This window comes from Olea europaea, chromosome 2 (assembly GCF_002742605.1).
Source record: "Olea europaea var. sylvestris chromosome 2, O_europaea_v1, whole genome shotgun sequence".
Taxonomy (NCBI): Eukaryota; Viridiplantae; Streptophyta; class Magnoliopsida; order Lamiales; family Oleaceae; genus Olea; species Olea europaea.
Genome location: NC_036238.1, coordinates 24,885,947 through 24,903,107, shown reverse-complemented (window position 1 = coordinate 24,903,107; position 17,161 = coordinate 24,885,947). Strand labels below are relative to the sequence as shown.

General features: G+C 34.2%; 1 pseudogene; it reads right to left on the bottom strand.

Annotated features, from left to right (window-relative positions):
* Positions 1–311: 311 nt before the first annotated feature.
* Positions 312–9,748, bottom strand: LOC111374298 (annotated as a pseudogene).
* Positions 9,749–17,161: the final 7,413 nt, after the last annotated feature.

The window sequence follows — 17,161 nt, the reverse complement described above, 5'->3', positions numbered from 1 at the left end:
TTGTCAAGGAAATTATTGCAATCAAATAAGCCCTTACTTTTTGTAAGACAACTTGAAATTCTGGCTCTCTTATTCTAAGAATTCCTCAACCTATATATTACAACAATAATGAAATGATATGTTGAAATTACTCACTTTTTCGACACAACAAATAAATAAAAATAAATGTAGGCTCGTTCTTAGGTCGGAGCTGGCTAGAATCGGCCCATTACCACACTGAGGCATAGAAAGTTTATCAGAAGAAACAAATGTGCAAATCATGGAGTGAACAGAAATTAGATAAGATTACCCCTCAAAGATCACATGGCCCGTAGAAAACTGCAATGGAATAATATGAATTTATGTGTATATACTAAAAGAAAGAAACCAAAGGAGCAACCTCCTTTATTTACAATTGAATCAGACGCCTTCAAAACTTTACTTCTAATTATACTGGAAAAAAAATGACAAAAATAAATGGGAAAGAAATAGAGCGTCCTCAATAAGAATGGACCAGTCATAACTACATTGCAACTCTACATCAAATGTCAGACTAATTGCTCTGGATCTCTATAGTACTCTCCTTCTCTAGACCCAAATAAAATGTAACCCAAAAAACAATACTGCACTTTCACATAAACTTCAAGTCTTGTCCATAAACATGTAAAAATTCACCTCTTGCTATGTCCCACGCCGTTGAATCTAAATTTTGAGCATGTTGTGCCCTTATCTGGCTAAAGAAGCTGAACATTCAAATATATATCATAAACTGGTGAACCAATCTCATGTTCGTACACCTCCAGAAACATGAGTCTGTTAATGTCATGTTTCTTCACCAGACAGGAAGTGCAACTTCTAGCTTGTGTCCAAAGCCAAGTCACACAGAGAATATGCTAGTGAAAGACAATTATATACACTTGCCTACTCTCTATTGCCGCTGAAACCTTGATGATCGACGGCCATAAATGCAAGCCGTACCAAATGTACAAGGTCCTCTACATTTTGAAAGCTGAAGTCGATGACCCTCTTAACAGAAATCATACCCTCTTTATTCTGAGGATCTTCTTAGTTCACATTAGCCGCTACAAAAGCATTCTGGGATTTTCTGGAGGCTTCCATTGCAGAATTCACATCTTTAGTCTGAGAGAGAGAGAGAGAGCACGTATGAGATGCCTACCACATTGTTTTCATAAAACATACTCGCATCCAAACATACATTGGAATTCTAGATCTATCAGTAATCGTAAAGAATATAAAATCTGTCACCAGCAACGGGAAGCAAAAAATATTTCTGCCTCTATCTGTAGAAGATTGAACATAAGTAACTCTGCAAATTTTATTAACTTCAGTTGACTTCATCCGAAGTTAATATGACACTCATATTGTTCAAATAAAATGCATGTAAGGATTGCAAAAAAGAGGTAAATATCGTAAACATCAACATCCACTTACAAAGTCAAGTAGACAAACAAGGTTGGGGCGGTTTCGAGGCACTATAACATGATTCCCAGCGTGAGAACCATATCCTTTAGACAAAACAGCTTTATCCACCATTAAATTGTTCAAGTTATCAATGTCAGATGCAGAAGATGATGGAGATTCACCTACGTATGACATCAAAAACAGTCATTAGAATAATTTCAATAAATCAGGTAATGCAAGGTAAAAAAGATAAAAATAGTCAACGAAATTGCATTAGTGAAGGTAGTTCGGGATAAATTTTATCAAAGTAAAACAATTCAACAAGATCAATATCGGTTATCAATAATCTGAAGATAGGAGACAATGGGAGGGAGAGGGGGAGGGGGAGAGGGAGGGAGCATTCTTTTCTTGAAGGTGATTCACCAAGTGATAGCTCGATGAGCCAGGAAAATAGAGATGTTAAGGAGCAGTAGATAAGGGATTTAAGCAAGGTGCTACAACAAAAATGATCAAGCCATCTGTTGACAATAACCATACAGCAAAAGAAGATGACAAAAAGCATGAAACTAATAATACCTTGCAGAGCTGATGGCAAACTTGTTTGCAAATCATGCAAAAATCTACATGTACTCGAATTTTTGCAATAAACTACTCTCATGTAAGCCACCTCCATGCATTTGTAGGCCAATGCAGCAGCAGCCATTTCTTTGCGTTTTTCATATTCAAGGGCACAGGTTCTGCAGGGTATGCAAAGTTCATTATGAAAGCTAAAAAGAGGATAATGTGTTTGAAAAGCATCTTACCTATTGCAGAATTTCAGACTGGTTTTACAATCATGCTCAAGATATGTTCAGACAATACAATGTTTTAACCGAAAAAGGTAGGTGAATCACATTACTTTTCAGTTTTCCAAGGGAAATACTCTGTAGTAACCACTCTGGACTCTCAAGTACAAAGACTTGAGCAAGTCGGGTATTAAAGGCACTTTCATCTAAGTGCGAGTCAATCAAACAATACTAATATCTTCGGGGAACAATATTTTTATCAAAACAAATGCATATGATTAGAGTGCTAAAGGGCACACTCACTCGCAAAGTTTGGCAGCACTGCTATACATTTGCATTTGATTCATCTCCCAGTACTTGCTAGTTTCACCATTGCATGCCTCTAAAAGAGAAGCACCGAGAAAAAAGTTTAAAGCAGCTTCGAAGTATGCCTCATTACTTTCAAAAGGAAACCCAGAGTCCTGCACAATATTTTATAAGAAAAATTTAAAAATGTAGGTGGGAAATTGGTCGATTGCATGTTCAAATGGAACTCAAAGCTGATGGAAGTAAAAAAGCCTAAAGATACAAAACAAAAAATAGAATCCAGTTATTATAGCTTTAATAGGCAAAAAAATGCTCACACAATAAAGAGCAATGTGAAAAGACCTTGAGACGATCAGGCTTCGAAGTATGCCTCATTACTTTCAAAAGGAAACCCAGAGTCCTGCACAATATTTTATAAGAAAAATTTAAAAATGTAGGTGGGAAATTGGTCGATTGCATGTTCAAATGGAACTCAAAGCTGATGGAAGTAAAAAAGCCTAAAGATACAAAACAAAAAATAGAATCCAGTTATTATAGCTTTAATAGGCAAAAAAATGCGCACACAATAAAGAGCAATGTGAACATAGCCTCTGAGTTTCTTAGCTTCTTTCAAGACAGTAGTTAGAGTCGGACTGGAGGAATTCTCGTTACCAAGACTAACAATACTAATATTTTGACTCAAGGCCCCATCAGCCACAATATGTCTATTGACGTTATTGGTTGCATGCTGATGATGGGTGTTAGCTGGCTCTTCTGATGACGGGTGTTAGCTGGCTCTTCTGATACATTTGACAAATCACCAACTGCAGAAGTATCAAGTGGTCTTAAATCTGTAAAATTTCCTTTCAGAGATCCTGGGACTGATTTGCTAGGAGGCAACTTGTCTTGTTTATCTCCTTGACAGTTGTGATCAATAACTGCCTCTGCTTTCAAATTTTTCTGTGTATCCAAGCATTCCAGGTCAATCTGTGGACTGGAAACCCTCTCTGCCACTCTCGCAAAATTAACACCAGATGTTCTATTGTTATCCATGGGCAGCAAAGAGGTACCCCTTTTAGAACAGTTCTTGTTCATCCTCTCCTTGCTATGGCTTCGTTCTGAAACACGCACACTGGTGGTACATTGGCTATGTTGTTCCATTATATCGCCATCATTACCAACAAAAGAGCCATTGCCAAGTTCAAGAGGGTTACTGCCTGATTCAGATTTTCCACTGAATTTGTCTCCAGAGATAATGTCCCGAAAATCTAGGACAGGATGTTTAAAAACTCAGGAAGACCCCTGATAGATCTCCCCTTCCTGGCTGTCCCCAAGCAATTGCTCTCCGAATTCCCATTCCTATCCAGAGATTTCCTCGGGCTTCCCATTGTGGGGAAGTCACTGAGCCTAGAGTCTACTTTATCTATAGTCTCCATCCTAGCTGGTCGGACCTTATTCAGATAAGACATCTTCATGGGAGACAAGGAAACAGACTCTTCAGGTGATCCTTTGACTTCTTTGCAACTGCCTCTGCTTTTACGGGAATCTGAAACCTTAGAGGAGCTTGGAGTGGCAGCCACTGATAACAGTTCAGACCCCAAATCCTTCCGCAGTGATTCTATATCATCCATGGTTAGCTGCACTGGAAGCTTTGTTCTGTATTTCCTTGCCTGCCATTCTTTGTCAATGATCCTGTCAAATGGATTTTCTTTATTCCCAGACAACAGAATCTTATTTGCTGTACTTTTTCTTATTGATATATCTATATCCTTATTTTTGCTGAACTCCTCCCCATCAATCCGAGACACCCTGAACTTCTCTCTCTAAAATCCACTATTGCTGCTCTCCTCTTTTACAGATAGCTTGCTGTTATGAGGGTCACTTTTATTACTTTGCAGTATCAGTTGATAATCCTGAATGCCTTGAGAATCTTTCAATTTTCTCTTCCTTGAAGAAATTTTCCTCTTATTGCATGTAATCATATCCAGGGACCCATTATCCAATAATTCCTGCACGTTATCTTTCTGTTCTTTCCCAGAAATTTGTAACTTCTCTCTCCCTGCCAATCTTGAATCAAGTACCCTCAGTTTTTTCTTATCCTTCAAATCAGCCTTATTTGGCGAACCAGAAGACGAACTGCAGCCAACCCTACCAAGACCCCCACCAGGGGTCTGAAAGTCATCCAAATCCATTGCACCTTCAGGTTTAATCTTTTTCACATTTGTATGTACACGCTGATCAGACTCCCTCTTTCTTTTCTTCCTTGGATTTGCATCATCTGCGAGGATATTATATCAGAAAACAAAGTAAACAATCATAAACGGAAAAATGAAGGGTAAAAGGAGATGCCAGTGGGATAATAACACACCTCCAACTAAATGCTCATCTTTTTCTTTATATAATGATTTTTCCATGACAGCCGAAGACTTATTCTGATATTGCATATTAGATTTGTTAACTAAATTCAAAGTTGCTTGAGGCTGGTTGACCTCCTTAAGACTTTTGTTTCTCACTGGCTGCAGTTGGAAGTTTTTGTTCAAGTTTGAAGAAGGAATTGGATCACTGATAACATCAGTGTTTGGTGTTGCTTTAAAATTGCGTTTCTACTTTCCCTCATCATCGATTTGATCAAAATCAAAGTTTTGGTGGTTCTGACAGAAACGATCTCCACCACCTGAAGCCAATCCATTTGTGATTTTGTCAGCATGAGTTTGAAGATTACTTTGATTATCAGGGAAAGGAACCTGGTATAAAGCATAAAGAGCTTTTGTGGTCTCATCTTCGCCGATGTCACAACGGTTCAACCCTGGCCTGAAGATAATCCAAATTTTTATCAAGCTTAGGCTTCAGCGGTTCAAAGTTTATTTGTGCGTACATATATTTTATGGAATACGTCAAACAATTCCAACCAGTTAAAAATAATAATAATAATAATAATAATTGTTATGTCAAATGCTTTGTAGCATAGACTCATGCAGTGTGTGGATCTAAGAGTCATATGCGAGTTGTCAACTTTTAGAACACCCAGGAATTAGTCAAAAGGCATTTTGGATGCACCATTCAGAAAATTAAGAAAATACAAAAGACGCTCTAATAGCAATCTGTATATGGTTGATAATAGGAAGAAAACTGAAGCTTCTAAGTAATTGTAGTTTTAGCTTAGTTCTAGGCAAGTTGAATGATATTGTGTCAAGCATTGTATAGCATGATAAATAACTTCAACATAAATAAATGAAGGAACACAAAATATTGCTCCTGCAAAAGGTCGAGTGGTAAAAATAGTGTCATGAAACATCCATTTTGAAACAGAGGGAGAGTCAAAACTTGCCCAGTGAAATCAAATTATCGAGCAAACATATCAGCCTGATAACCAAACAAAGCTCTTGAATTGGACCAGGAAATAACTTACAGCCAGTTTAGCATGCTGCAAACCCACTTATCGGGGAGATTCTGGGGCAAAGTACCAATTGGCAAAAGACGCCACTTCTGACACCTGTCACAAGCGACCCAATGTTCTTCTATGAGAACACCAGCCACAAGGGTCTGTTCAGTCTCAGAGACGAGTCCTTTATCAGGAGGTAGGGCATAAGGTGGTGCCTCCTCCAAATTTGTTCCAGAACTTATCTGGTCCTTTAACTTTCTACTCCTTGCTCTCTCTTTGTATTTATCAACAGATGCATCCTTTTCCTTGATAGTCTCAAGAGTAGAGTTCTTTGACCTATTATCAGAAGGCCTCTCCAGTGATTGTTTCAGGATATCCAAATGTTCTGATCTTGTGTCAGCCACATCTTTATGACTTCTATGGACTTCACGGGAATCCTTCTTCATAGTCAATTTGTTTTTAGTAGCAGAAAAATCACCACTTCTCAAACTTTCCTTGGCTAAATTTGAATCTAATTTCACACTACTTCTACTCCCTTTTAACTTCTTTTTTAGTTGCAATGATCGCTTATTTATAGCAGGAGACATCCTCGATTCATCCTGTTCTCCAGATGTAGATTTCAGAACATATTTCCGACTCGAAGGATTCATGGATCCTGTAGAAACCATCTCACTGTCAGAAAAATATCAGAATTGGGTATCAACGAAGTAGAAATTTTCTTACCTGTGCTCAAGGCACCATCCTCGTTATCAATTGAACCATCCTTTTGAGAACTTCTTACTCGATGTTTCCCAACCTTATCTGTAAATCTATTTTTGGGTTCCTGGAAGTCATACTTAACTCCACTTTGGCCAGATATTGATTCAAAGGAGTCCGCCTTGTCCACATCAGCTGATCCCGCTCTTCCTTTCACCCTATCCTTGTTGCCCGCCCTCTTCCTAACTGATACATCACTTTCAAAGTCCCTGATAGTTTTAGGTGTCCTATGAACACCTTTCAAAGACTCACCAGCACTGCAGACTGAATCTGATATAGGCTTGCAATTTAAATCATTAGATGACTGCAGCCTACATTCCAGAGTTTAAATTTTCTTATCTTCTTTAATATCCATTCCAGATTCATTTTTTGATTCATCAAAATTTGCTCTTTTCTCAACAGATTTGGTTTTCTTCCCTCTCAAAACATCCCCATTCCCAAGCCTAGGATTTGTATCATGAACAGGAACAACAGATTGGTTGTGCGCACACTTGAGGGCAGTTGTAGGCTCGATATCTATAGGAGATTTTCTCTCTCTTACTAAGTTGAACAAATCTTCATGAAGAGGTAAAAGTAGGACTCCAGAAACCGGGAACGTAGTCATTAGCTGTTCATATATATGTAGAGAAATAGAGGACTAAAATAAGATATCAACTTTGCAACATGAGATTTAATAAAAGAAATAGAATAATCAACAAAGAAGTTTAGAAAGCAAATGAAGCCACATATTATGAATTTGCAACCAGATGGAGAATAATTTTCCACTCATTCTTGTTTATCTTTCAAAGTTGCTCCTCGTCTCAGGATGTGAGGAGTATAAGGAGTAAAAGTTCTTTTTTTTTTTCGGATGTTTTTATATAACCTGAAATGGCATGCGTAGAAGCCAAGGTTGGGGAGTTTGATCTAAAAATGCCTGGATTTAATTGGGAAGCATTGGATGGTGTTAGTCATTCATGAAAAAACCAAAGAAAACATACCTTAAGGATTCTGGACGGAGATTGATCAGGGATCTCGTGAAGTTCACATGAAATTCCACCACTTTCCTCAGGACTGTTTCCTGCTGAGGAAGATGGAGATATAAGCCCCAGACCACCGTAGATCACAACATTCCTTTGTGTTGTCCTGTCAGAACCCACTTTGATACGAACCTTTAATTTTCTTTGGTCAGTTCGACTATCTGACTTACTTGAAGGAAATCCAGGTTTGATGGGACTAGACTCAGAAACTTTCTTGTCTGATTGAACCATCCCCTGATGGGGCCTTTAGATTTTGTAAAGGATGTACACCAGGGAGTGCATTAGCACAATTCCTATGAGAAAAAGTCACATTGGGGAGCACCCCAGAATGATGGGGGATACCCTGTATGGACACAACCCACAGAGCTAAGTAAACGAAAATTTCCTAAAGTGACAAACAGGCAGCAGAATATTTCTCCATACTGCCATACGACTGCAGATAAGAATATGTTTTATCCACATACCTCTGGAGGAAAATAATTAGGAGACAGTGGTGTGCTGGGTTGTTTAACTCTTAGCGGAGATTTTGGCTGAGAACAAACAGAAGGAGAACGTTGATACGCTGGTAAAAACGAACCATACCCACCAAATTTTGCCCCTGCCAAAATAAAGAGATTCCAAGCTATCATTTTTCCAATAGGAAAAAGTATGAGAACACTACCCTTTCCATCCAAGAGTCCCATTGTAGGTTCACTTACCCAAATTTTCAGCAGAAACTCCTCCTTCAAAATATTTCTGAAAATGGCCCAATAAATAGAAATCAAACAGTTACTAAAGTCTTGATATACAAGAAGAAGGGGGGAAAAAAATTAGCCATGCAATCAAGCTACAAGAGATGTCCATGAGCATATATGACAGTGCACAACTACATTATGCATTCATTTGACTAGTATCTCGCTTATGCTAACCGCAAGAGATATAAGGCACAACCCTTTGCAAAAATAATAAGTTTGTTCTAAATTGCACATTCCGAAATTCCTTTTCACTAACTACAATTGGCCAGCAATGACCACCAAAAATTAAAAGCACGAGCCTCATGACTAAATTTTGAAATTATTCAATTTTTCCATAAATTTATATTTAATTAAAAGGTTGACAAAAGTTGCTGAGTTTGATTCTTCTACATCTTCCATGGCTGACACTCTCAACAGCAAGCCATTGTTAATTTGATTTTATAAATAACCTGACAAAACATTTGTACTTCATGAAAACCTAGGTACATTCAGTCGTTGAAATTCAGATTAAAAGCATTTATTTTTCCTCGGATGATCGATGATCATATCCAATCGGCAGTCACTCTCTTCCTTAACTCAATTATACTTAAATTAAGCATTCCAGACACAAATTCAAGCCATAAAACCATGGAGTTCAGTTCAGTCAATTCAAATCCCCTCTCTTTACTATTCATCTTTCTTTTTATTGGAGGATCAAAAATGTTGAAAGTAATTTAGTTCACGAGTTAAAAGTTAACAAATTGAAATTTTAAATTTTTTGTCCAGGGAAAAAAATTTTCAAGAACAAAAGACTAACTCTTACAAGGTAAGAGAGAGCAACATCAGGGTCAATGCTTGTATCATCCTTATGATAGCAAGCATCTCCTTCTTCAAGCTCGGGGTCTTGAATCATCTTGGGGCCACTTCCACAACCTTCCATATCGAAAAGAAACCCTAAACCTAAACTCCACACTCAAATTTCCAAAAACCCTAATCCACTCTCTATCCTAAAATCCAACATGACACTTCGTAATCCAAGAATCCAACTTCAACCCAATAAACTACTCCCAAAACCCTCAAAAACCCACTAAGTAATTCCCCACAAATTCCCTGAAATTTTCTCACGATCATAAACAGTAATTCAAGCCCACTTGATCGTCTATCTATACAAACTTGTCCTAAATGTATATATCTCTACGATAACCAGAAAATGCGTGAATACAATCCTTCCTCTTAACGAATATTGAAGAATCAATACGTTTTGCGGGCACCGATCTAATCGATTCTTGAATAACTCTCGATCTTTTGCTTATATTTATAGGTGTTGTATGTTTTGAGACATACAAAACTGCTTATAGAGAGAGAGAGAGAGAGAGAGAGAGAGGACCTTTGTTTTTCCTTTTCTTCTCTGTTCTTTTCATTTTCTTTCTTACTCTAAAAATTACAGATTGGTTTTTTTCCCCCTTTTTCTCTCTGTAACTTTTTGTTTTTTTAACGTGTAATAAATGAAATTTTGATTTTCTTGTTGCTTTAGAAATTTCGCGCGTAACAATGGTGCGCGTTATACGAGGGCCTGTGAGATTGTGACTGGATTGAGAGCCAGAATCTTGAACGGAAGCCAGCATGTTGAGAATATTTTTGGGTTTAAATTGTAATAATAATTCTGTCAAGGGCAAGTTTGGACAATTTAACTCGCTTTCTTTTCAACGGAAAGTGTGTGATGAGGCTCGATATGTATGAGATCTAAAGTGACTTTCTTGTTAGAGTCTCGAAGTTTTGAAAACTTAAAAATGTCACCATTAATTTCTAATTGAGGAGTTCTAAATACATGACAGCATACATATATTGTTTGCATTTGCTTTCTCATTGACGGAAAGTACGCTTAAGTGTTCAGTAACTTCTGAATCGTGAAGAATCTATAATAAATCAACAGTGCTACACGTACACTGAGCCTTCTAGTTCGATGTAAGCTCCATTACATGGGGGCGGCCCTGTGCATTAATTGGGTGTAGACCCCTGAGGGAAGTGTACACCGAGCCGTACAATGGGCTTTATTCATAATTAATTTTGACATCATCGATTTGCTCTATTTCCTGTTAAGTTCAATTATCTCCATAAATTAGCATTATCATTGTCTCAGTACTAGCAAAACTATCTCGTCTCCCCTAATCAACATGTGACATCTTTTTGTTTATGTATGGGTCTACACGAGTTTATCCTTATCTCCCGAGCCTTCTTCACACTCCTTGCCAAACTAAAAAATGAGTAATATTTTTGAAAATTAAAATCCCTTCAATTAACTTTCATTATTTTATTTTTTGGAATGGACAGGGAGTGTAGTGAGAGAGAGAGCTTGGCTGCAACTTCAGAATGCAATCATAATTCTTTCTTCCCTTCTATTTTTTTTTTGGTCAACCAAGTATATAATCTTCATTATCCGTAAATTTTTGAAATTACTTTTTATCACTACTGTATAAAAAGGGCAATATTTTACTACTGTAGAAAGAACGGTAAATTTTTCCATTTTGTCTCACTGTAGATTTTTTTTTTTTTTTTTTATTGAGAAGAGAAAGCAACGACGTCGTTTATCTTACGTGTTTGATACAGTGATTTCATTGCTTTTCCTCAATTTACGCCGTGTGGAGGATTATGTCATAAAGCCCTATTTACTCTTTCTCCATTTTTACACGCTACGGTCATGCCTCTCTATTTCTCCACAATAATTCAAGAGCAAAAATGTGAATTCCATAAATATATGATTGAAAATATTTTTAAAGAAAAATATATTTTAAAAAATGAAGACCAAACATGTTAACAAATAAATATATTTATTTTTCGAAAAATAAGTTTTTACTACCATTTCATTTTTATCGTGAAATGATTCTAATTTTAATATGTTAGATTATACTTTAAAATTACATAATCTATCAAATATAATGTTTAAAATTAATTTTTATAAAGTAATATATTTTTATGAATTTTTTTTTTTTTAGTAAGGTAATATTATAGAGGTTCAAGCATGAGCCTCCGTTCATTAATGCCTCCGTTAAACAGAGACTCGTGTTGAGGCCTCTAGAATTACGGAGGCTCCAGCATGAGCCTCCATTACATGGAGGCCTCCATGTTGGCCTCCATAATATTTTATTTTTTAAAAATTAATAAAAATTTAATTATTTTATATTTTTTAGTACTATTATATTTCACCTTCCAAAAAAAATCATAAAAATATTTTACTTTATAAAAATTATATTTGATAGATTATGTAATTTTGAAAAACAATATAACATATTGAGATTAGAATCATTTCATGATAAAAATGAAATGGTAATAAAAACTCATTTCTCGAAAAATAAATATATTCATTTGTTAACATATTTAGTATTCATTTTTTAAAATTTATTTTTCTTCAATCATATATTTATGGAATTCACACTTTTGCTCTTGAATTAACCCCCTCAACAAATTATTATTTAAACGATTCGTAAATATTTTGATTGATATTATTTTTTGGTCATCCAAATGGTTATTATATATATTTTACATACATATATAAAAATAATATTTTTATTTAAACTTACTTATGTGCTCAAAAAAAAACTTTATAAAGATACATGGTTGATAGCGTGAGAAAATGGTGAAAGAGATAGTATGGAGAAATAGAGAAGCGTGGTTGTAGCGTGTAAAAATGAAGAAAGAGTAAGCCTCCATTATTTTATGTATTTTTATTTTAAGAATATTAAAAAAATTAAGTTAATTAAATGAAATTAAATTATTGCATTGAGAGCCAATGAAAAAAACAGAAAGTAAAAAAAAATACACGTTGAGGCCTCCGTAATTATGGAGGCTCAAGCACACATGAGCCTCCGTATTATGGAGGCTTTATCTTCATGAAGCCTCCATATTTTTTTTATTTTATTTAATATATACTAAAATTATTATTTTTAAATATTGTTGGCATGATGCGTGTGTGGAAGAATACTTGTCAATCACCATAAACAAATTTTTTCATAAAATGTAAAAAATAAAAATGTATAATAAATCTTCTTATTACACTAATAAAATTACAATAATTTTTTTTTTACAAATAACATAAAAAATTATTTTTGTTTTCAACAAAAAACACATTTAAAAATTAACAATTTCATAATCACTTTTTTTTTTTAATTTTCGAAAATACAATTATAAAATAAAAAATAATTAAATTCTTATTAATTTTATAATATAATATGTTATGGAAGCTCATGCTTGAGCCTCCATAACAATTATGGAGGCTCGAGTATGAGCCTCCATTATTACTTTACTAAAAAAAAAAAAAAAAAAAAACATATTACTTTATAAAAATTAATTTTAAAATTTATATTTGATAGATTATGTAATTTTGAAACACAATATAACATATAAAGATTGGAATCATTTCATGATAAAAATGAAATGATAATAAAAACTCATTTCTCGAAAAATAAATATATTCATTTGTTAATAAATAAAAACATTATTTTTATATATGTACGTAAAATGTATATAGTAACCATTTGGATGATCAAAAAATAATATCAATCAAAATGTTTACGAACCGTTTAAATAATAATTAATTGAGAAGGTTAATTCAGGAGCAAAAGTGTGAATTCCATAAATATATGTAAAAAAAATTCGCTTATAGTTATTTAAAAGTAAAAAAACATTATAATTGTAAAAATTACTTGGAACTTAACAATATATTAACTTAAAAATTTGGAGTAAATATTTAAATATATTTAATATTTAAAATTAAATATTAACTTATATGTTAAATAGATGATCTATAAATAAAATATCAATTAAATAAAAAAAATATATCAAATGAATTTCTCCATATTTATTATGGAGACTTGATCTCTCCATGAGATCAAGCCTCCGTATCACGGAGGCTTGTTATGAAATATCAAGTCTCTTGTTATGGAGAGATCAAGCCTCCGTATTACGGAGAATTGAGATTTCCAAGCATGAAGACTAATTTTTTCTTTGAATTTGTTTATTAGTAATATTTTTATTTGTTGATATTTTTTGCTATCACTATTTTATTTCCAACAATCACTTTTATGTAAAAAATTATTAACAAATAAAAATACAGAAAAAAAATATTTGTAAAATGTAAGAAGTTACTTATAAGTAAAAAAATCTACAATTTTGACGCTAATAAAAATACAATAAATACAAAACTCATGCAACGCACGTGTAAAAGACTAATATTCTTAAACACGTAGAATTCAGTAAATTGCAAAAGTCACAAAGATTACAATAGAGAGGAATTCACAATCCTGGTGGGACTTGGCCAGAGATGGGAAATCTCCACTTAACCGAGTCGCGGGGCGGGGATGGGAATCAAGATCTGCCCCAAAACCACTCGGACTGCCTTGTTTAAGTTTTAAATAATAAAAAATTTGCCAAACACTTCATTTTTAAATAATAATAATAATAAAGGTTAACTAGCGATCGTGGATTCCATGCCTCGTCCTTGTTGATGTATGAATGAGAAATTTGGTTCAATATTTGAAGGAAATCGAAACTCAGCGGGTAAGACCGTCACTCAAGCAATGGGTCAGCGAAAAGCTAGCGATAATTGGGTTGAACTTTTCATAAAAAGTGCTGAATTGCGAAAAGTTAGCGACAATTGGATTGCAACTTTTCATAAAAAATGCTGAATTTTGGGTGTATCCCTTCACTCACAATCATTCATCTTTTATATATAGGACCCCTTGGATGTGTATTTGATTCCAATATCATTTCATAATTCCATATTATTCATTTCATGACAAGTTATATAAAATACTTTTTAGAAGTGATTATATCTTATATCAAAGTCATGTTTTGGTAGAGAGGGAATTCTGTTCGAGTTCGTTGGTTGAAATCATTTGAAGTGCCCTTATGATTTGACGTGGTCATTGTATCTTGGGGGATGATTGTCGAAAAATCGCTAGTATCGATGCGAGGCAAATTCATTTTAAGAAAAGAGTGTCAAACACTTGTGTCAGCCAATCCATCACTTGCATATTCTTTCTTCGTTTTTTGATTTCTCTTAATTATGGTTTGATTTCAGAAACCGAATAACATTATTTACATGTTTGTCGTATGAGGTTTGATTCAAATAATAACTTGCTTTCGTTCAAGAATCGAAAGGGATGAATCAATATCCATGCATTCAGATTCAATAACTATTATTATTTTACTCCTCAAATCCATTTCGATAAGTCGAAATTACGTTTCGATTTCTTGAACATAACGATATATTTTTTGTGAATATAATATGCATAATATCGGTGTAACATTCCCAAGAGTCCTGGCCCCGCATAAACAAGGATGGGAAATGAGGTCATGTCTCATTGTCATTTCAAATTTTGACCTCCAACATGAGTCCTCTCTATTGATTTTCAATTGTGAACAGAGAATTTATTGTAATAAATGGTTTTCAAAATAAAAATCTAAATGTCTCATTATCTTTATTTGATGTTCAATATTATTGGCTTTTATGATAAATGGAGCTTTATAAATATTTGTCTTGTACCGTTACAAAGGAAATATAATTTTTGTACATATCAATTGAAATATTTTTGGTGAGCATAGGGTTTTATTTACATTCTCAAATACAAGTTCAATATTCGTGGAGCTTAAGTCTGCACAAATTAATACCTCTTCAAGTAAAACTTGAACATTACTTTAACAAGTTCGTGAGCTTTCAATTGAAGTACTTAATTGAGTATTTCGTCATTCAGGATTTGAATAACAAGCTTCCTTTTACATACAATTGCTTTTATATTGTACTTTGATTTTTCTTAAGAGAAATAAGAGACACTCCGCTCAATTCTCAAAATTTAACTTGTGTTTTCTCGTTGAAGTATGCTTGAATTCAAGAATCAAAAACAAAATTGAAATTTCTTCCCATGAAAAATACGGCCCGATGAATGCAACGCTAAAATCCAGTATTTCTGGAAGTCAATAATGAGTAGTAGTAGTTACGAATGCCTAATTAAAAATAAAATTTGATTTCGACTTAATTTATAAATCATTTATAAATTGCATGTAAAAACTAAAAACGTGATAAAATATGACAGTATAAATGATGAATTCTGTGGTGGAATTTGTATGCTGTTAATTGGGTGAATTAATTTAATTAGGATATAACTTAAACCGTAAGTGATTGTGATTTCTATTTTTTATATTTTTTCCACTAAGAGCATTTCTTGATTTACCTTGTTGTAATTATGGTTTACATATTTCATAACTACTTATTTAGTCATCGTTCGAGTTCGACTCATTTTGAGTTTTGAGCGTGTATATATATATATATATTTTTTTTTTTTTTTTTTTTTTTTTTTTTTTTTTTTTTTTTTTTTTGAAATCTGATCATAGTTCCTTCTTTTTTTCTTTTTTTCTTTTTTTTGTTTGAATCCCAGTAGAAAGAAGTATTGTACAAATGTACGTAATTATCCATTTTTATTATTAATATCTTAGTATATAGTAAAAGACATATTTAGTAAATCCGAGTTCATTTTTTTATGTTACTTTTATGTGTTAAATTGGAGGTACTAAAAAATTACAAGAAGAAAAGACATATTTAGTAAATTCGAATTCATTTTGTTGTGTTATTTTTATGTGTTGTTAAAATTTACGACATGGACATTGTTTTTTGCATATTTTTAACATCATTTTTGAGTTCCTCTATCTTATTGAATTCCTATTTACGACTACAGATGTTGATGGATTAAGCTAACTTGGTCATGGCTCGGCTCTACTCAATCCACAAGGCAAGTTGGCTTCTACTCGCTTTGAGGCATCTCGTTTGAAAAAACTTGACTCGGCTCACTCATTGATGGGAAGAGCCAAGCATGTTGCAAGCTCGTGCCCAACAACATTTTCTTTATTATTATTATTTTTTTGCTCTTGACTCCTTGAAGAACTAATGAGTTGGCGAATGATTCACACGAGAAGAACATAGCCCGGCTTTGCTCCATGACTCGCCTCTAGAATGAGTCCGGCATGTGAGTGACTCACCCCATTTTACAGCTCAATGTATTGCAAAACTTTCTGGTATCATACTAGAGTGAAAAATTAGATCATGTATGGTATTTATTTATTTATTTTTTTGATACCCAGGTGTCCCAACTTCGCCAGACTAAATCCTGGACCCCTAGCCACCAGCCCCTCAGTGACTAGCGAAGGTAAACCGCAGGATGTGTCCTTGTTGGATCACAGGTTTCCACCCGATTTTTACTCCTGGCCTCAAGAGAGCTTTCCTCCATAGTGATTGATCTGCCAACAAAGTTGCCCATTTGTTGGATCACAGGTTCCCACCAGGAATCGAACTCTCCACGCTGAGGTTGCGAGCCCGCCAAAGTGATTGATCCACCAACTCGGATGTGCCCTGGGGGGCAATCGTGTCTAGTATTTGTCAACATGTTATCCTGCTCAAGTGTGTGCCCACATGTTCCCTTACTTTAAACATCTTGAGAAAGAATAGTACAGTTCAAGCGAAACAGTATAATTTATGTTCGATCGTTTTTATTACTTCATTGTTTAGCCCCTGTTGACAACCAAATTGGAAAAAAAAAATCATCTCTTGAATAGTAATTTTTAGGAGAATGTATGATTACAAGTAGGAAAAATTATGGATTTACATACAAAATATTTTATTGTATGAATGGGTGATTGAAAATGAGTATGTGTAAATTTCGTTTTTTTTTTTTCAAATAATGGTTGTCAAGGAGCTTAATAGCTAGAAACTTATTTATAAATGTAAGTTTCCTAGTATTTTTTTTCTTTCTAAATTGAATGGACTATTTTGTAGAC